The sequence below is a fragment of the Diceros bicornis genome, chromosome X (assembly GCF_020826845.1).
Source record: "Diceros bicornis minor isolate mBicDic1 chromosome X, mDicBic1.mat.cur, whole genome shotgun sequence".
Taxonomy (NCBI): Eukaryota; Metazoa; Chordata; class Mammalia; order Perissodactyla; family Rhinocerotidae; genus Diceros; species Diceros bicornis.
The window spans coordinates 14,399,268-14,421,193 of NC_080781.1; the positions used below are offsets into that span (position 1 = coordinate 14,399,268).

At 43.9% G+C, this 21,926-nt stretch overlaps 1 protein-coding gene across 1 annotated transcript in view; it reads left to right on the forward strand.

Moving 5' to 3' along the window:
• NHS (NHS actin remodeling regulator) overlaps window positions 1–21,926 on the forward strand; it is a 336,002-nt gene that overhangs the window by 91,574 nt on the left and 222,502 nt on the right. The window lies entirely within an intron of this gene.

Sequence of the window (21,926 nt, forward strand, 5' to 3'; positions counted from 1 at the left end):
TATTATTGACCCAGAATATTCATTTGTCAAGCACTCTAAGGCTGTGCTGTCCAGTATGGCAGCCACTAGCTACTGATGGCTATTGAACAATTGAAATGTGGCTAGTGTGATTGAGGAGCTGAATTTTAAATTTTATTTAATTTTAACTAATTTAAATTTAAAAATTGATACTTGATTCAGTTATTAGAAAAGTTTTGGTACCTTTGGAACAACTTTGGTATTTGAATTTACTTTTCCAACAATTTATGAAATCTAAATAGAGATCAAGTATTTCTGATGAAAATTTACCACTCAAGTTGAGATGAGCTTTAGGTGTAAAAAACACATAGGATTTCAAAGACTTAATATGAAAAAGAGAAAGTAGATATCTCATTGGTAATTTTTTACCTTGATCATATGTTGAAATGATATTTTAGACATATTGGGTTAAATAAAATACATTATTAAACTTAATTTCACCTGATTCTTTTTACTTTATTTATTTTGGTGAGGAAGATTGGCCCTGAGCTAACATCTGTTGCCAATCTTCCTCTTTTTGCTTGAGAAAGATTGTCCCTGAGTTAACACCAACATCTGTGCCAGTCTTCCTCCACTTTGTATGTGGGAGGTCGCCACAGCACGGCTTGATAAGTGGTGTGTATGTCCATGCCCGGATCCAAACCCTTAAACCCTGGGCCTCCGAAGTGGAGCGTGTGAACCCAACCCCTTACCTTTTTTTTTTCTTTCTCCTTTTTTTAATGCGGCTACTGGAAAAAGTAAAGTTACACACGTGGGTTGCATTCTTGCCTTATAGTTCAGTTGGACAGTGCTTTAGGCACCACATTTGGTGGTTAAGGCTTTGCCACTGAAGATTGAAATGACTTGGGATCTAAGGAAAATGGTAGACCCTCTAGCCTCATGTGGAACTGAAAGTTTTCCCTGCTCTTTCCTTCTGTTCTCCAAACCCCACCGCTAGGTGATTTATCTAATGCAAATCTCTGTGTGCTGAGAAAGCTAGGTTTTACTGAACTCTGATGTGTTCTGTTTAAGCCTTGAGCTCGATGAAGAATCTAGTTGGTAAATGGTTTCAGGACAATGTGCTTCCTCCTAACAGCTGTCTTCAGTTGGCTTCCCCGGACAGATTCTGAGACGGAGATTTGTGTACAGGAAGCGTACTGGGGGTGCCTGTGGGATCAACACAGGAGCAAGGAAAGTTAGAAAACGGGCAGGGGGAGGTGCTGAACTACCATGCAGCACACCAGAGGCCTCAGCTTTGGAGGTGGGTGGGTCCTTTAGAGTTGTGCCAATTGAGGTGAGGTTGGGCCTTTGTATCCTCCAATTGACCAGTCTTTTGATGCAGGTTGCCCCTAGGTAGGGGACTGAACCTTGAGTGAGGCAGCTCCCTTCCACAGAAGGCAATTCTCAGAGCAGGAAATAGCTGTGAGCCCTCAGCAGCCAAAACTCCCAGAAGCTGGGGGAAGGAGTAGCTCTGTCTAGAATGGGGCTCTGGGTGGCACACCACAGCATCCACTATGACATCTCAGTCTTGCTCTAACCATCAGCCCCCAGCCAGAGTCAGACATGGAAAACCTTTTAAACGCATCATCCTAGACTCAGGGAACTAAAAAACCTCCCTGTGCCTAAGAATGCAGAGTAAGGTATGTATCTTCTTGCATTCCTCTCCTTCCTGCTTTAGAATGAGCCATAACTTCTAGAGCACAGAATGGTTAAGGGATTGGGAACAGGCGAGAGAAGAATGGAGAAGGAGACTAGAAGGATGAATCAATGTGGCTCAACCACTCATAAATCCCCCGGTGTTATAAATCTGCAGAGAGCCATTTTATTTTCCTCTAACTTCTGAATTGGGCTGTAGCCACAGCCCAGCACCCATTCACAAACGTGGGGCAGGAAGGGCGAGAAGGAAACTAGTCCCAGAGCAGACACGCTGCCCAGATCAATTTAGAGAGAAGTCAAGACTCTCAGTGTAGACTAGTATTCCACTGGCTTCCAGCCATATGGAGAATGAATGTCACTCAGATAACAAGCCAAGAAAGAGCAGGTCCCAGCCCTCAATTCCTCCCGAGAGTGACCTGCAGTTGCTGCAGAGGAAATAAGAGCTTGGTAGCCGCTTGATCCCTGGGAGCTTGACTCTGATTGTTCTGTGTGCCTGTCTGTCCATCTATCTGGTGTTCTGTTTCCTGCTTTCTGTTTTGTCCTTTAGGCCAAGTTTACATCTTGGTACTCCTTCTCAAGAATCTCCCCTGCCTATTTGTAAGTGCTGATTAATCAGAGAAGCCCAACACCTTGTGATCAGTGGACAGGAGCATTTTCCCATAAGCCTCTTCTGCTTCTCCTGTCAGTTATCTGTAATTTAACAGCTGCGCGTGTTGCCCGTGTCTGTGCTCACACTCTTTAACTCACACATACCTCTAAAAGCATGTTAGTGCAAACTGGGTTAAAGCTGCCCCCAGCTACCTCATTTCCCTCCCCCCCATCCCTTTCCTATCTCCAGCCGCCTCGCTCTTTGCCTCTCATTTCACGCTGCCTCAGAGAGAAATCTCATTATTTCTGATTTAGGGGCTCCTATGCCCTCCCCTGCTACATGTCATGCCCGTTGCCAGCTTGTAACAACATCACAAGAGAATTCAGAGCTCTGATTTATCCGCCAGAGGGAATGACTCTAGGGGGATGGGAGTGGGGGGGAGGGGGGACGAAGAAAGGGAGTAAAGGGGGGCGGCGGCAGGGAAGGGCCATAGTTTTTAGATCTGTGATGGCTTCACGATGCTTGGATTAGTTGGGTTAAGCCACATGAGGAGCATAGTGCATTTTAGCAGAAGCCTAAACAAGAAGCAGAGCAGCCTTTGTTTATTTAATTTTAGAGATGGGTTGGGGACATGTCATTGGGGCTTGGGGACAGCTGTTGAGGAAAGCTGTAATGGCCTTTTTAATCCTTCTCTCTCTTTTCCTCCTGGAAAGTGGTAAATGGTGAGGATAGTGATATAGTTTATAATTCACCAGCCTTCATAAGTCTACCTCTGCCTCATTCATTAGGCTGAGGGCAGGAATTAAACCTCTTGTGTTGGGCTCAACACATGGGTTTGGCACATAGTGGAGGCTCAGAAAATGTTCACTCAATGTGTAATTAGACAAGTATCTCAGCTGTCTTGGGTTTGCTTCCTCCAGAAACAGACCCTGAGACAATGAGCCAAGTGCAGATAGTTTGGGGGGATTCAGGAACACTAGCAGGTCATGAGGATATGATAGAGGGAAAGGCGGAAGCCACTAAAGGGGCATTATCAAGCTTAATCCTGCAAGAGAACCATCCCACCAAAGGGGCAAGGGAGCTGGAGTATTCCAGCCTCCCAAGAGTCATTGGTTGGGGTCTGCTTCTGGGGGTGTTAGTTCGCCAGCTTCGCCAGCCCCTCTTGTGCACGGGCAGAGTGGCCTCCTGCAGTGCTGGTTCAGGAAAATTGGCCATCAGGCTCAGAGATTCAGGAACGGACAGTTGGAAAGCTACTTGAGCTTACCTAAAAGGTCTGAGGGATATGCATGGGGTACTGATTATCTGCTACAGTAGCTAAGTTTCATTCATTCATTCACTAACTTGACAACTATTTATTGAGCCACTCCTATGTTCCTGGCAGTGTCCTAAGTGTCGAGGATACATCAGTAAACAAAACACATACGAATCTCTGCCCTCAGAGAACTTACAGTCTAGTAAAGAGACTAGACTATGAGGAGACCAACATAAACAAAGTACATAAATTATATAGCTTGTTAGGTGGTGATAATGCCATGAAAAAATAAAGATGGAGGATAAGGATTGCTGAGAGTGCTGTGTTAAATCGGGCAGTCAATGAAAGCCTCATTGGGAAGTTGACATGTGAGTAAAACCCTGGCAGGAATGAATCGTGCATATCTGGAGGAAGAAAGTTCCAAGCAGAGGAAATAGTAAGTGCAAAGGTCCTGACGCAGAAACATGTGCCTGGCATGTTCAAGGAATAGCAAGGAGGCCTTGCTTTATGTGATCGGAGCAGAGGGGGTGAGGCATGAAGCCATGGGGGATGAACTCAGAAAAGTCAGGAGGTAGGGCTACACTGCAGATCATGCAGGACATTGTGGGCGATTGTAAGGCCTTTGCGTTTTACTCTGCATGAAGTGGGGAGCTATTGGAGGGCTTTTAGCAAAGAAGGGACATGTTCTGGCTTATGTTGCTGTGCTGACAATATACCAAGGTAGGACAGGAGTGGGTGGAAACAGGGAGACCCGTTAGGAAGCATATCTTCCAGGACCTTCCATTTTACTCCATAATAAATGAATAAAAAATGAAAGTGGGAACAGGCCTCTGGAGGCCTACATGTGGAACTGGAACAATACAATTTCTGCTGCATTCTGTTGGTTAAAACAAGTCACAAAACAAGCCTAGATTCAAAGGAAGGAGAAATAGACTCACCTCTTGGTGGGAGGAGCTACAAAGTCACTTTGCGAAGGAGTGTGGATACAGGAAGGGACATTATTGCAGCCATTTTTGCAAACAATCTACCATGGCAAACAACCTCAAATTGAACTTCCAATATCCCTGTTCTTGAAATATCCTTGGGCCACCCCACCTCATATTATGGAGTAAAATGAAATGTCCAGGAAGATGTGCCATAGTCGTCTTAGACCATAGCCACCACCTATGCCAGTGGGTATACATATGCCAACTAGAGATGGGGGAACAAATTGGAGAAGCACTTTCACTTGACTTCTTTGCTCCCTTTAATCCTAGTACCATGTCCTTTTGTCAGCTTCCTTTTTCCTTTCTCATTACTGCCTCTTCTAGCCCTCCATGTCCTTCTTGAGAACAAACACCCATCCGTTGTGTCATGAAGAGCACTTTGCTAGATCATCAGTAACCTTGCTTTTGACCACTTTGCACTGAATCTCACAGTTCACTTCCAGTAGCTTCAAAGGGATTTTCCCAACCAAAATCAGGACCCCCAAACCCTAACCCCTAACCCCCAAGAGGAAAACTGTGCCAGTTGTTAATATTCGTTTTCTACCTGCTTTACCAATGGATGAGCTTGATTTGGGAATTGAAACTATTTTAGGTTCTGTGGGTTGGGTGGAGAGTGGTATTCTGAATGTAGTGTTGACAAAAGGCCTGGTACTATGTTCTTGTATTAGGGTAATTGATGGGCATATTTCTTGAGGCCAAGGTCTGTGCCTGTTTCTTTGATTCTCCTCCCAACACCTAGCACCTGGTAGACTCTCAATTAATGTGACCATGGAATTGAGGTCAGTTTCTACAACAGTCTATCTGATACTTAAGACCTTCCCTTCTTCTCAAGCGAGAAGGGAAGGATCTTGAAGCATCTCTATAGATTAACCAGATTTTTATAATCTAGACTAGCACTGTCCAATAGAAGTTTCTGTGATGATGGAAATGTTCCGTATCTGCACTGTCCAATATGGCAGCCACTAGCCTCTTATGGCTATTGAGCACTTAACATGTGGTTAGCACAACTGAGGAACTGGATTTTTAATTTGCGTTGATTTTATTTAAAAATTTAATTAATTTAAATTTAAACTTAAATACCATATTAGACTGTGCAGCTCTAGATAGTACTTCTCAATTTTTTCCACTGAAGTGCTCCTGATGGTAGAGAAAAGAGAATGAATACCTTGATGGTTTGGGGTTCAATTTTTCAAGTACAAAATTACTTGGAAGTCTTAGCTTAAAAATGCATGATGATTTTGCACTTATAATTTCTGTGATTTTGCTCTTTATAATATGTATACTCTACCGTGGAGCAAATGGATGGTCTAAAAAGATGTACCCCTGACTCCTTAGCATATGGTGGCCATATACTCCTGTGAGTTCCTGAGTCCCAGATGGAGATAGCTGAATTCATTGCGAGTAAGTTGGCTTAAACTTTAAACTTTACATTCTTCGTATTTTTAGTGCAGCCTGAGAATGAAAACATCTCATCCAACACCCATTCACTGTTAGGAATAACCTCCCGGCAGGTGTGGGTTATAACCCTCTCACTGCAATGCAAACCTCCTGTTCGATTGAAAAGAAAATTCTTCCCCAGAAAGCTCTTCAAGTGCATTTAATGAATAAGGTAGTGTCCGTAACTTTCTGTGACATTTACTTTAATAAGCTATGGGAGTGATTTAGTGATCAGTGGGCAATGACATTTGAGGAGAGAAAGACAAACTTTGCTGCTTCTGACGTGACTTTTTTTCTTCTCCTCTTGACTCTGGCCTTACATCCATGGAAACTTTGTTTCCTGAGAGAGAGATTGTGTTTTCTGGGTTTTGGAAGTAATCTATTTTTTTTCAACATGTAGCCACAAATTAATTTCTTCTTTGTGTGTCTGATGGTGCAATTATTTGTAGTGAGTAGAGTATGTTTTCCATAGCGCTTGAGCTTTCTGTCTTATTCTGAGGCGTGTGCACGTGTGTGTGTGTGTGTGTGGATATGTGTGTGAGCAAGTGCTTTTCCTCCACATGGAATTTGTTCCATTTTATTTAGAAGAAAAACACATGGAAGAAATAAAATTTAAAAAGGCAGATTAAAATATATTACACAGATACATACATAACTACAACTCTAACCAGGACTATATGAATATCTGTATAACTACCACCCAGATCAAGATATAGAACACTGTTGGCACCCCCAGGCAGTTCTCTCATGTCCCCTACCAGTCAATCTATCCCGCCCGGAGATAACTATTCTGACTCTGTCACCATAGATTAGTTTTGCCTGTTCTCGAACTCCATACGAATGGAATCACACAAAGTGTATTTTTTAACATTATGTCCTTGGGGTTCATCCATGTTGTTGAATGGATCAGTGCTTCGTTTTGGATTGCTGTATAGGTGTTCCGTTATGTGACTATACCGCAATTGGTTTCTCTATTTTTCCATTGATGGATGTTCAGATTGGCTCTAGCCTTTGGCCATTACAAACAAAGCTGCTGTGAATATTATGTACTTGTCCTTTGCTAGGCTTTTGCGCCCCTTTTTTTTTGGTATATACCTGGGAGTGGAGTTGCTGGGTTATCAGATTAAAAGGAAGATTTGGCTGCTCTGACAAACACCCAATCTAACAGCGGTTTGGCTGTGCCATTCTCAGGGTGAGGCCCTCATTCTGCTGTCCCAAGATGACTGACCACCATATCCACATTCCAGACAATGGTAGGAGGGCAAAGGGGAAAGTTGGCAGCATGCCCCTTCCTTGCAACGACAAACCTAAGATTTGGGCACACCACTTCTGCTGAGACTGCGTGCACCAGAACTTGATTCACAGCCACCTTCCCCTCAAGTGCAAAGGGTCATCTTTATTCTGAGAGGCCTTGTGCCCATATAAATGTGGAATAAAAGAGGGATAGGTATTGGGAAATTATAAAAAGTCTCTGCCACAGCTTACTTCTTGGGATTGCCACACACCCCAATTGGGGCAATGAGCGTGTAGGTGTCAGTGTTGAGCTTTTTTATGCCCTAGCCCAGGAGAACCTCTCAGAACTTTCTTGACTCCTTGGAGCAATTACGCCAGTCATCCCACCTAAACTCTTGCTAAGCACGGTTGTTGTTAAGTCATCACTTGTACACAGATATCTCCCCCAAAACTGATTTGTTTTTGTTTGTTTTTAATATTCTGAAAACAGAATATTACTGCTCTTATTATATTCAACATTATTATTATTTTCCCAGTAGGAGACTGCATCTTGGCTCAGTCACTTACTGATTTGTGTGGTCTTGGAATAGTTGCTTATTCTCTCTGAGCCTCTGTTTCATCATCCATAAAATGAGAATAAAAATGCCTACTTAGAAGAACTGTTTTAAGTAACAGAGATAATCTATTTTACTCACATATAACTGGAGCTCCACATGGTCCAGCCTTAGTATACTGTCACAATAAGAAACATCTAGCAGCCAGAAGTGATTAAATATAATTCTTGTTCCTCAAAATGTTTCTCAAAATGTTAAAGGGGATCCAGTTCATAACCCATAGCAATAGTTCTCAAAAAAAAAAAAAACCCCACCAAAAACAACAAAACCTGCCTCTCTTCATCTCTCAAACACACTTAAGCATCTTATAAAGTTCTTTCTCTCCTTGGCCTCAGTCTTTCTCAAGTCTCCCAAACTCTCCCAGATGTCTCGAATATCCCACCTATGTGGGTCCTTATCTCTCATTCTTCTTCCCGTTTCTTTTTACCTCTATTCTTTTCCTCTCACTCAAGTAAATCTGAGAGAAAGAAGCTGTGATTTTTCTTACATCATTAGTGTTTTCCCCATAATATATGTCAAATATCTGTCACATAATAGGTAATTGGTGGTTGCTATTTTCATTACCATCCTGATGAAGACTGTTAGCTCTTTGCTTATCTAGGACCCTTTTAAGAGTTGGAGTGGAGGTGAATGCCATTGAGGTTGACTCTGAGAACAGGGATGTGTGATGGGTGGGCTATTGTTAGTTGTAACAACAACTGTTCTGCAGTTTACAAAGTATTTAAATTTCATTCATTCACTCATTTAATTTATATAGATTTATTTATTTTTTGATATCCTTGAACATTTTTGAAAGAGTTGACAGACAAATATATAGGATGAAGTAAAAAAAAAAAACTAATAAATATGATCAAAGGGAAATAAAACAAAGCTGAGGCCCCAAAATGCATACCCAAGCTGGTGTTCATCTCAGAGGCATGGGGGAAGCTAGAGGTCTGTGATTGACCAGTCTCGTAGTTATTTTGAGGAATAAAGCTTAAGAACCACGGGATAGTGCTTGTCTAGATATAAAGTGCTTGAGAGCTATGTCGTGGAATGAGCTTTGTCTCCTCTGTGTACAGCTTTAATGACTGTGGTGGATGCCTGGGCTTTTTTGCTTGATCCCTGCATTTGCTGCCCTAGCAGTTGGCTTTGAACAGAAGAGGCACGATGCTATCAGCTCCCAAGATCTTGCTGCTCAGCTGGGTCTCAAATACTGTTAATCACTTGTTATTCATCATGGACTCCTAGTGAGTTTTTGGTATTCCAAGAACTATTAAAAGATGAGCTTTTTCATAACATGTTTGGGTGCTGGGTCCTGTGCTGTGGTGTGCTGGGGCCAGCTTGTAGCAGTCCGCCAGAGCCAATTGTGTGCCTCTCTTACCAATTCCATGTTCAGTGACATCAAGTTGGTAACTTGAAATCAGCCAAGGTGTGAGTATTTACACCACAGAAATTAGCAAACACTACAAGTCAGGGTTTTTTGTTTTTTCTATGGAAAGTCAGTTGTTAAACATTTACCAGCATATCGCTGGTACTGAGTGCATGATTATGTCAAGTAAAATAGATGCCGCTGTTCGGAAAAGCTTAGGGAAATAATTACAAGGCATTCTGCAGACTTGAAAGCGCTGTGTGAAATTGCAGAAGAATTCCAGCTAATGCTTATATCTGATCTGGGAATATCAATGAATCTATCAGAATTTTAGACTGGGAAACTTAATGGTTGAACATTGTGATGAATGTTCCTGGTTTGTTTGAAAATAATATGAGAGAAAGGAGGTTGGAGTTTTCTGCTGAAGCTAGAAGCAGAAAGCCTGACATCACTCAGGGACAGGAATCTGGAGCATTCACCGCAGGGCAGCATAGAGTTCAGCTGAAATGATCCTTCCTGACACATCCCTCTAAGAGAAAGACAGGGTGACAAGGGACCAGAACGGGTTGTCTCCATGCCCCTGATGCTCTCATCATAGTAACTCAGCTGACAAAGCATCCTTTGGCTCCCAATTGTCAAATCAACCAGCACTTTCATCTTGTCAAGTTCAATACCTAAGGCTGATCTGTTGACTACAGCCAAAGAGTTATCCAGGATCAAAAGTCACCACTACCCCACATACTGCTTTAAATGTACCTAATCATCCAGTGAGCTCTTCAGTCCTTGTAGTTCTTTGAGGATACATCTATTTAGAATAGTGGCTAAGAATAGAGGCTTTGGAGCTACACTGAACTGGGTTCAAATCCTGCTTCTACCACCTACTACCTGTGCAACCTTGGGCAAATAGCTTTACTTTAGTTTTCTTATCTCTAAAATGGGAGTAGTAATAGTATTTAACTCAAAGGTTTGTGGAGAGGAATGAAAGAGCTGCTTCATTCAACAAATTATTTTTGAGTGCCTAGGGTAGGCCAGGGGAGCTCCTGCAGTGGAATTTCTGCTGCCAACTTTTGGGTGCCCAGTTGTTCCCAGTTGGAAGGACAAGAGACAACTCAGTGATTTTGTAGGGAGCTCCTAAAATGCCTTAGCTAGATGACACAGTATTAACTGCCCAAGTAGCAATTTATCCACAGTCCTTCTCTACAAATGAAGCTCCATTTCCTCCGCAATGCGTGAACTCAACCAATAAAATTACTTACTTTCCAAACATTTTTCCAAGCTCCAAAACAGCTCACAGATGCAGACAGTCTGGCCTCAAGGGCATTTGGTTTGCCTCCCATGACTTCTTCTAGGGCTGAAGGTGCCATGTCTAGGTTTGCTGAACCACAGATCGTGGCAGAGTATTAGCAATTGGTACTTGTCGAGGACATGCAGGAGCCATGTTTCCCAGCTCCAGGAGTGGCTGTAGCAGGCTCTTGCAGGGGTCAGAGCATGAGAATAACTTGGGAAACACCCAGTTAGTGGGCGGGGAGCTGGGATTCACACTTGGTGCCATCATGGATTAGAGAGCCTTGTCTGGGGCCAGGTGAACAACGGCTGGGATTTCCAGGAGTAAGAGAGAACACCAGGCAGCAAGCATGGCCCTCCTATTCAATGGCTTTCTTGATGTTCTGACAGCTCATAGGCACACGGAGCTGGCATGTTCTCCAGGGGGCAGTTGCTCCACTGGGCGTCACCCAGGCAAGGCTGCTACTGCTCCAGAGGCTGTGAGAATCATCATCATCATCATTATCATCATCTAGCTACAATTTATAGTATCAATCCAGGAATTCTTAACATTTATTTGAACCATGGACCCCTTTGGCAATATGGTAAAATCTATGGATCCCTTCTCAGAATAATGTTTCTCAATGCGTAAAATATAATACATAGGATTACAATGGAAGCCAAGTATATTGAAATACAGTTATCAAAATATTTTTTAAATTGTGATATTGTAATAGATATATAGCTGGCCCTGGTGGTCTAGTGGTTAAGATTTGGTGCTGTCACAACCACAACCCAAGTTCCTTTCCCGGTCAGGGAACCACACCACTCATCTGCCAGTTGGCATACTGTGGTGGCTGCATGTTGCTGTGATGCTGAAAGCTCTGCCACCGGTATTTCAAATACCAGCAGGGTCACCCATGGTGGACAGGATTCAGCGGAGCTTCCAGACTAAGACAGACTAGGAAGAAGGACCTGGTCACCCTCTTCTGAAAAAATTGGCCATGAAAACCCTATAAATAGCAGCAGAGCATTGTCTGATAGAGCGCTGGAAGGTGAGAGGGTGGCGCAGGAAGACTGGGCAGAGTTCAGCTCTGCTGTCCACCGGGGTGCTAGGAGTCAGAATTGACTCGACAACACTAACAACAGCAAATAGACACATGCTTCTTTATTAATACATTAAATAATATTTAGTAGTGAATCCAACAACCATCATAATTTGAAGTAGTGGTGATGTAAATAATATTTCAAGATATCAACTGTAATATGCTATGAAAATATCTGCAATTTCTACTGGCAACAAACTCACAAGTACTGCCAATACCCTGTGGTTTCTTGCCTTCATTCATAATTGAAGTAAATACTAAATTTCAGTTACAAATTGATGAGAAAAATATTTCCGTGGTTCCCTTGACCAAATTAAGAACCTCTGTCTGTGTCAGGCATTGTGCTAAGCCCTGAACAAGCATTATTCCTAGCCTTTATCACAACCCAGCAGTGTTGGAGTTGTTGTTGTTATTCCCATTTAACAGGTAAGAAAACTGAGGTTCAGAGTCGGACTAACTCACCCAAGGTCACACAACAGGCCTTTGTGACCCCAGGGCTTACGTTTCCGCTCCCACACCCCGCGTGCCCTGAGCTGCAGTTTCCCCTAAGAGACACTGGCATGAGGGATGCCCAAGGGCTTTTAAAAGACCTTGGAGGGTGCATTCTTTCTTGGATTTTCCATAGTTCTCTGAGAAGAAGAGAGGCTCCTATCTATTCTGAAAGCTCGTCCTGTGGGAGTATCAAGGAGCCTTTTTTACTCTTGGGTCTCCAGGGCCACATTTTGAGAATTCCCCAGAGCTCCCCAGCAAACAGTAGGAGCTCCTCTCCAGTGGTGTGCCAGAGCTGACGCAGAAAGCTCACAAGAGCTGATTGTGCACATCTCTTCTCATGTTGGTAGCTTGTGATCGGCCATGGTAGGACTATTTATGTGATGGAATCCTGAAACACCACTAATAAGGGCATTTTTATTTTAAAAACTAGTTGCTAAATATTTGCCTTTGAACATGCTTCTTTGTCCCTCATGTGTTCCCAGTCTTCATCCCTCCAAAGGAAAGGGTTTGAACAACCACCTCACAACTGGAGGAACCAGTTTGCCTTGGTGACACAAGGTCTTGGCTTACTTGCTTACTGTCCCCCCCACCCCTTCCTGGGCACTGAAGCTATTTTAAAATGTAGGTTTTATTATTATTCAGATATGATGAGGCCAACAGATCGGGAGATGATTGTCATTGAAAAGATAGTTTGTTACAGATCCCAAGAGGAGGGGTACACCAAACCATGGGGTGGGGGGCACATGGGAAAGCCCCAGGGTGAGTCAGGAGGCAGAGGGAGAGGGGGAACCATGAGCAAGAGCTTTTATTGCAGTTTCCAAGGGAAGGAATGGGTGAGACAGGGTAAGCAGCTTTAGGATTGGCTAGTTAGAATGATTTTAGTGGGCTCTGAAATATAGGAGCTGTCCCTAGTTGTCTAGGACCTGACCCTGGGGTGATTAGAGCAGATGGATAGTGGCCTGGAGTGCAAGAGCTCCATAAAGGAGGTGGTTGGGAGTCAGGTCTATGGACTGGCTAGTTTGTATATGAAAGATGTGCTCCCAGGTGAGTTTTTGGCTATCTCTAGGAATTAGCTAGCCCTGGGAGAGGCAGTCCCTCTAGGATCATCAAGCCCCAAGATGTCAAGCATCAAAAATACAGAATAGAAATACATGATTGATACAGAAGCCAACACTCTTCTGAGAGTGGAAGGCAGCCACACTGGATTGGAGTGGTTTCCAGATAAGCAGTGTGAGACACCCCCCTGCCGCCTCTAGCTGCAATGGTGAGAAGGTCTCACATCACACATACTGGCAGCTACGGCTATTCTCCTAAGAAGCACGATGGAAAGTAAAAGCTGAGATTTATGGCCAATTCAAAGCTTGCAGTAACTATGCTATGATAGGTCTACAGAGGTCCCCGGGTTACCTACATAGCACCAGTCTCAGCCCTCTGTGCATTAGTTCAAACTTCAGGGGACACACATTTTATGTTTCTAGAAAGCAAGTGAGCATTTAGAAGAAATAAACACTTGCCAGTTCTTTTTATGCTACCACGTTCTATGTTGCACTTAAGAGAAGAAATATGCCTTCTAGAGAGTTGTAAACGTTCTACACACGAGGTCTATTATTTAATGGCTCGCAATGGAGTCCAAATGGAATAATCTGCAGACTAAACCCTTTCTTTATCCCCAGGGCTGGGGCAGAGGGCAGTGAGGGCAGCATGGGGAAGTGGCTTCTGAGGCACCCTCTGACTCTGAAATGTGCTGACCTGGAGTTTAGCCAGTTAGCCTGGGGTTGGATAATAGACTTTTAGATGGCCTACATCGAAGGAATGATAAAATAGCGGCCCAGCCCTTGATCCCCGCTCCTGCCAGGTTCTAAACAGCATCAGCTATTGGAAGAGTTTCCAGATGGACTGCTTTTCAATTCCTCCGAGCCTCAGAAAAGCATTTGGCTGTTAAAGACCAGGACTGCTTTAGCCTGAGGGAGAGAGATATAACTTAGTGCCTTTCCGATGCTAGGTGTGAACTGGGTTTTATCCAGGAAAATGATGGCAGTGCTTTGGATTCTGAATGGCAGTGGCAATTTGGAGGCTGTAGAACTTTCTACGGGGCTGAGAGGATCCTGGACACTGACAGCCTTCCTGCTGAGCAGACACATGGCTGGCTAAAGACTGGTGGATTCCAGTGGTGATCATGGCACGTAAGCCTTCCTCCCCTGGCCAGGACTAATGCATCACAGGGCACAAGTTGGCTTTCTAAGAATCAGCATGTTAGGCAGCAGAAGACAATTTAGCTGCAGGAATTAAATGCAGATGGCTCTGAAGCATATGTTTCCCCAGCACCTAGTGTGGTGTCTGCTTGTAGTAGGTGCTCAGTAAATGGGAGTTGAGTGAATGAACAAATGCTTGTTTTATATATCCTACAGTGGAAAGACAGCAATCCTTCCTGTTGTTCTTTTTTATAGTGAGAGTTGTCCAAAAATGGAATGGAGCATGTTTTAAGATTTAGCATTAAAACCCCAAAAGTGTCCAAGCTGTAGCTGGAATATAAAAATAATAATTATCAGTCAGCCATGGCTGCATAACAAGTGACCCCCAAACTCAATAGCATACAACAGTAAGTACCTAGTCTCAGGCTTGCAGATTTGCACGTCAGCTGTGGTGACTCTGCTTCAAGTTGCAGGTCTGTGAGTTGGCTAGTCTGGTCTGAGCTTGGCTCTAGTCTTCGGGTTTGGTTCTAATTGGCTCCATGTGGCTTTTGTCCTTCTGGGACCAGTGGGCTAACCAGGGTGTATTCTTTTCATGGCAATGGCAGAAGCACAAGTGGGCAAGCCCCCCAGCACAAGCACATTTTAAGCTTTAGTTCACATCAGATTTTCAAACTTCCCCTTGGCCAAGCAAGTTGTATGGCCAAGCCCAAAGGCTATGGGTGGTGAAGTATACTCTGCCCTCAGTGGGACCATGAAGGAAATTAATAATCACTGAACAATAATCCAGACTCTCATAATAACTGCCATTCATTGCATGCTACTCTGTGCCAGGTATGACTCTCAGCATTTGACATGAATCAACTCATCTAACCATCATGACAACTGTAGGGGGTAGCGCTGTTACGTTTAAGCTCCAAGCTGAGGCACCGAATTACTGATGCACTTGCCAGAGGACACACATCTAGCAGGCAGCCGAACCAAGACTCTCACCCCACCAGTCCAATCCCAACACCTACTCTCTTAACCACTCTGATCTCCCTCTCCAGATAGCAAGAAGCATGCTTAACAACTTTGGAGCACCTTCAAGTCTGCAACATGCTAGCACAGATAGCGGCTCGTTTAACTTTTGTGGGAGCCCAGGTAGGGGAGGTCTTGCTCTCTCTCCATTTACCACGGAGGAGGACATTGAGGCTCCAAGAGGTTAAGGGACTTGCCCAAGTCACACTGGGCTGGGAAGTGGCTGAGCCGACATGGAGTCCTGGGCCTTGCTCCTAGCGGGAATTCCTCCTCTGTGAATAAGGAGCAACTCGGCAGTAACCAAGTATTTTTTTCTTTATAATTCTGCCTTCAGTCCTTGGGAGGCTTCTAATTTAGGGCTCCCACCCTACAGGGCATCCTTTTACTTTATTTATTTATTTTGTGGCCAGGGGATTTGCACCCTGGTTCCTTGGCATGGGATTGATGCCATGGCAAGAGAGCTGCACGTTAGTTCTCACGGTCTCCGAATCCTTAGTTTCTCATGACATGGCATGTCCCCGAGTGTCCCCTTCCCTCCCCCGTGCGGCCTGCCCTCGCTTTCTTCCTCCACAGAGCACTGTGGCAGCCAGGGCTGTCCCGTGGTGTCTGGTTACTGGCTCAGAAGGGCGAGGCCAGCTCAGCGGCTGTAATTTTAGTCCTGGATGAAAGGCGAGGGGGAGTGAAGGGGGCTCTTTAGGCTGTGTTAACAGGTGTACCAAAGCCACAGGGCTCGTCTCCTGAAACCTGGGAGAAAGCACAGCCCTGAGGATGTCTGGATTGTGTGGAGACACTAGAGCCTCAGCTGGAAGTCAAAATGTTAATAAAGTGTTGGGGTGTGAGCAATATTTTCACCCCAAAGCGATGAGAGGGTCCAAAGCCACCAGTTTGTGGGAGCTCCAGGGAACCAGAAGTCCCAACCCCCAAATAAAGTGCAAACCAACAGCTCTGAACATGACCCTGTGCTTACCGCTCATCAGCTGGGGGAGTTGTGCCAATATACTCCCATCCTTGCAACCCATTTGAAAATGTCTCCACACCAGCAAAAATCCGGTTAATGTATATCTCCTCACCTGTGCCCTGCTGGCGTTACACCTGCTCCCTCCCTCCCACCTCTCAACCTCTCTCCTGTGAGAATCTGACCACTCTACCCCTGTCCTTTAGGAGTTTCCGATACAGGCAGAGATTCCCATAGATAAGGCGCCAATGATCCAGAAAGGACCAGCAGAAAAGAATGTTACTTTTATTTGGCTCACTGCCCAATGTTTCTTAACCCATTGCCTGAATTCTCTTTCACACTAGAGTCAAGGCTTATCTCCAAGACACTGGAAACTTCCAAATGCTTCCAGCCCCCTTTCCCCAGTTTAGAGTGCTCCAGTCAGGATGACACCTGGGCTTCAGGGCTGGAGGACATACATTTTTTGGGGGGAGGGGAGATTTATTGCCGCTACAGGCAAGAAAGGGCTCCTGTGGGTGTGCAGGGGGCGTGGCAGCCATGCCTGGGCAGTGGTGGAGGTCTGCAGTCACTCTATGTCCTGGGCCTGACCTAGAACTGGGATTCCTAACCTTTTCTATGCCATGGACCCCGGTGGTGGACTGGTGAAACCCGGACCCTTCTCAGACTAAGATTTGAAAATGTATAAAATATATAGAATTATAAATGACCAATCATTAAATATCGTTACTAAAGAAATATAGATATTAAAATATGAATTTGTGATATAGTAGAATATGAGCTTCTTAATAACCCGCTAATTCTCAAGATCTAGTTGAAGGGTAAAGGTGTGACATTTTGAGATACCTGTAACAACAGTTACTACGATATGAAAATGCCTGTGGTTTCTATTGGTGACAGACTAACAGGTCCTGCTAATACCACTGTGGTTTGTACCTACATTCATAACTGAAAGAAATGCTACATTTCAGTTATAGATGAGTGAAATAAAATGTAAAATTCCCCTCAAAGTTCCCAGACCCCCTGAATTCTAGGTCAAGGGCCCCTGATGTAGAATCAGGCTGCACAACAGTTTGTAAGTTCTTTGAGGTGTTATGTTCAAACCACTCACATACTTGAATTCTTTTTTTTTTTTTTTAATTCTGGAAAATGTCAAGCATCTAAGAAAGTAAGCAGAACAAATTGATGAATCTCCTCCAGGTACCCATCACCCCGCTTCAACTATTATTGACTCACAACCAATTTTGTTTCACCTATACCCTTACCCACTTCCCATATTATTTTGAAGCAAATCTCAGACATTATATCATTTCATCCTATACTTTGATATATATGTAGCAGGTGGGCCACTAAATCTTTGTGGATTGCCAGAGGCTTGATTCAGAAGTGCCATTAGCAGCACTTGGTTCCACTCATGGATCAGTGTCCCAGGAGAGTGGACCTGGGTCAGAGAACCCCGTTCCCAGTCACTGTCTATCCTCCACTTCCCAGCACGTATCTGATGCTGTATTATTTATTTGTTCACTTCCACATATCTTTTCTGTCTCTTTCCACCACAATGTAAACCTAATGAGAGAAAAGGCTTGGTCTCCCTGTCCATGGTGGCATCTCCAGCTCCCAGCACAGTGCCTGACATTTAGTAAGTGCGTATTAAATGCAATGTATTTTGAATGAGTGAATGGCTGAAAGAAGCAAGGTAGGGTATGGGGATGTATGATGTTGCTACTCAAAGTGGGGTCCCTGGACCACAGCAGGGACATCTTCTGGAAGCTTGCTGGAAATCCAGAATCTCAGGCCCCACCCCACACCTACTGCATCAGAATCTGCATTTTAACAAGATTCCCAGGTGATTCTGTAGGCACCTCACAGTTTAAGGAGCGCTGATTTGCTCCCTTGACCTGGGAGAGTGACAATGCCAACCAGGAAGAGCTTCCCATTGTGATTTCAAAGACCTCGCCAACCAGGAGGGCAGGGAAGGGCACTCACCTGTGAGTCAGGCATCCTAGGTGTAAACTCTGCTTTGCCCACTTATTGGTTCTATAGGCCTCTATTTTCTCATCTGAAAAGTGGGGTGAATGAGGCATATCTCCTAGTGCCATGGAAAGACTAAATGAGGCAGACTCTGGTGTAGGTACAGAGCAGGTTCTGGATAACCCCTGGGCTAATTTTTCATGGCTATCTTTCCAAAATATGAAGGAATAACATTTATTCATCTTTCAACAGCTCTGATAATTTTGACCATTTTTGGAAATCTTTTCCCCTCTTGTTTGACCATAATCATGGAGAGTGCTTAGAAAACTTGTCAAGTGGGAGGCTTGGCTTTGGTGCGCCTAGCCTCTCACTTTTGCATCTTTTCCCCCTTTCTGTGACATCCTTCTCCTTCTGGGGCATCACACGCCCTGTCTCCTAAGGTCCTGCTCCCAGGCGAAACATCCAATATCAGCAATCACAAAGCATTCCATTCCCAGGACTCAGGAATTTTGAGTCCTTAATTGTGGAATAAAAGTTTTTTCTCCTGATGTAGGTATCAGAAGACTGGTGAGGGAAATCTTTTTTAAAAAAACCTTTGCATATGTGTGTGCCTCTGGAATCACATCACATGGACAAGTGCCTGCTTTGGCCCTGGATGTTACGAGTCCTGATGGTCATGCCCACTTCTTTTAGTTGGAACCATAGACTGACAAGCTCAAGTCAGTTCCGCTTAAGGGTAGTTGGACAGTTCAAGGCAATTCTTACTTTTAAATTCACTTTTCTATATCCTAAAATCTGGAGGGATTCTAAATAACTGGACCATGCAGGGCGGCAGGACTCAAGCTTTTTAATGATTACAGGGAACAGTGACAGCCAAGGTGAATGTTCCTCACTGTCCCCCACCGACACTCCCCAGTCTTGTCTCACGCATCCATTACATGATATGCTGTGTTTACCTGGGGCTTGTTCCAACAGAGCTCAGCAATCCTCCTTCTAGCTTGGCCCGGCTGTGTATTTACATGGTAAACATTTCCATAAAAGAAAGGGAAATATTCACTTTAAAATATCTTATAAAAATTGCCCTTTAGAGATGGATGGATAGGAAAGAGCAAACATTTCATATTTATAAAATGAATCATTTTATAAAAACATTACCCATAGACTCAAAACTTAATGATATTGCTGATAGTACAGTAATACTTGCTTCAGTTTGTTTAGCATTTCATAGATATATAGGCCCTTTCTATACATCATTTTATCTAAGCTTCTCATCAATCCAGTAAAGTAGACACTGTTAGTTCCATTTTAAAAATGAGAAAACTGAGGCTTAGAAAGGTTATGTAAATGCCCAATGTTATACCTCTAATCTGTGTTAGAGCAGGGATATGAGCCTAGGTCTTCTGACTCAAAACCAGTTGCCTGTTGGCATATATCAGCCAAGAGTAACATATAAGCCAGTTGTAAACCCATTGATACACAGCTGCCTCAAAGTGCCTGTACCATTCAGCATTTAACCAGGAAAATGGAACCACTCTAGCTATTTCACACAGAGAAAATTTAATACAGGGATTTGGTTACACTGACCCTGGAAGAGCTGAGAAGCCAAACAGAATGGCGAGGTAAGCCATAGGTTAGCAATGGCAGGAAGCTGCTACCATTCTTAAGCTGGAGGGATGGAGGGAAGGAGCAACACTACCAGAACCCAAGGGCTGGAGGCCCTTTGCAGAGGCTGGAACAATGGTGAGCCAGCCTGGTGGGAGTTGGAACCCCAGAGGAGACATGGCCATGGGCTAAGAGTGAAGGGAGGAAATATCATAATTTCTCCCCTCCACTAGCCCTTCAATCTCCTCTCATTGCCTTCTGTTGGCTGAGCCTAGCTGGAAGTCAGTGGACCGGGAAGATCAGTCTGTGAGGGTGAGCCCTCCCTGTGATGCAGAGCAGGGGGAGTTGAGGAATGGATCTGGGGGTAACAGGCACAGGGCCAGCATGGCATCTTCTGCTCCTAGGTGTGGGTATGGTCCCAGAACTAGGTTCATGTCCTCAAGTTTTCGTCCTCCCAAGATCCTGATTCTCCCTGGTTCCTTAATAACACCCTTTCCCACTTGCCTCCCTCCCTCTCCAACGGGTTTGGCAGTAATCCGTTTTTGACCACTTTTCAGAACCCAAAAAAGGACATGCTCGGGAGTTTGCAAAGGCGAGAGAAAGTGATTTAGATTGGTCCAGTTACACATTTGAGGCCCAGACAGAAACTTCTATTGCTTTTGGGACACAGAGACCAAAGCTCCAGTGACCCAACAAAGGACCATGTCAATGAATATCTTGGCAAGCAGATGTCAGAAAGAACGCTGCCAAATGCCCTGCCAGGAGAACTGGTTTGGCAACAAGCTGATAGACCCAAAGGACTGGCATACATCACCAATTCTTCTGGATACTACTTAATCAGCCTGATTAAAATACTCATTTCAACCTTTGTAGTTTTGCGAAACTGTCTCCCGATTGGCTGGATTTTGCAGGATTGCTGTCTCCCTGTGTTCACTGTCCTCCCTCCACTCCCAGGGTTCCGTTTTCCGTATATATATTTCTCTCTTAAAGGTAAGTTTGTTTGCAGGACTTTTTTTCTTTCATTCCATAACCTTCCGTGTAGATAATTGGAGACATCTGATGCCCTTAAACCAAAATGGGAAAACCCTGGCATAAGAAAAATCATTTCTGTGGTTCATAGCACAGTGTTGGGAACTGTTACCAATGAAAAGGGAGACTCATGGTCATTTGGGTTCATGATTGGGAAGAGATAAAAGGGAAACCCTACACCTCATTCAGGGCTGGGCGCACAATAGGTTCTCAAAAAAGAAATGCTCGCTGAATGGGTGGGAACACGCAAAAGGTACAGTACCCTGTTCATTTCCTTTGGCAGGTGCCTTTTTGTTTTAAATACACATGGCAGCATTCGATAGCAGGCAACTAATGTCTTGGAGTTTTTCTGGGGACTTAATAAGGCCTGGATAATAAAGTATCTTCAAGGTTTTGTTTGCTTTCAGTTCTTTCAGGGAGTCACCACCCCTGCTCTCTGTCCTGTTGAGTTCATGATGAACTGGGGGCTTATGCACATGTTGACTCATTTTATAAGCTTGATCACTTTTATGTTCTGTAGCTTTAAATATTTATTATGCAAGCTTCCAAATCGAGAATAACATGACAGCCATGTACCCACCATCCAATTCTATCAATCCTAACATTTCTCCCATGCTTGCTTTATGTTTGTTTAAAGAAAAAATGTTACAGTTAGAATTGAAAGCCCTATATTCCCTGTCTAGATTACCCTCTCCCTCCCCAATGGTAACTATTATCCTCATTTTTGTGTTTATCAGTCCTTGCCTGGATACATTTTAATATTATTACTACATATTTATATATTCAAAAACAGTATTGACATGTTTTAAACTTTGCATGAATCTTATAATATTGTATATGTCATTCTGTAACTTGCTTTATAAAGACTTACACATATTGATACACAGTGCTCTACTGTATTCATCTTTCCCCGCCCTGAGGAATGCTGTTAAAGGAGTAAGTGCAATTTATCGATGCACTCTCCTATTGATGGGTATTTAGGTTACTTCCAATTTCTTCCTCCTGCAAACAATGCTGCCACAAACAATTATGTCAAATGTCCCTGTGGCACATGGGGGAAAAGGTCTCTAGGCAGTGGATTTCAACCTTTTCTACACATCAGAATTGCCTAGCAAGCTTTTAAAAGTCCCAGCGCCGGGCTGCACCCAGCCCAGTTAAATGAAAATCACTGGGGGGTGGGGTGGGAT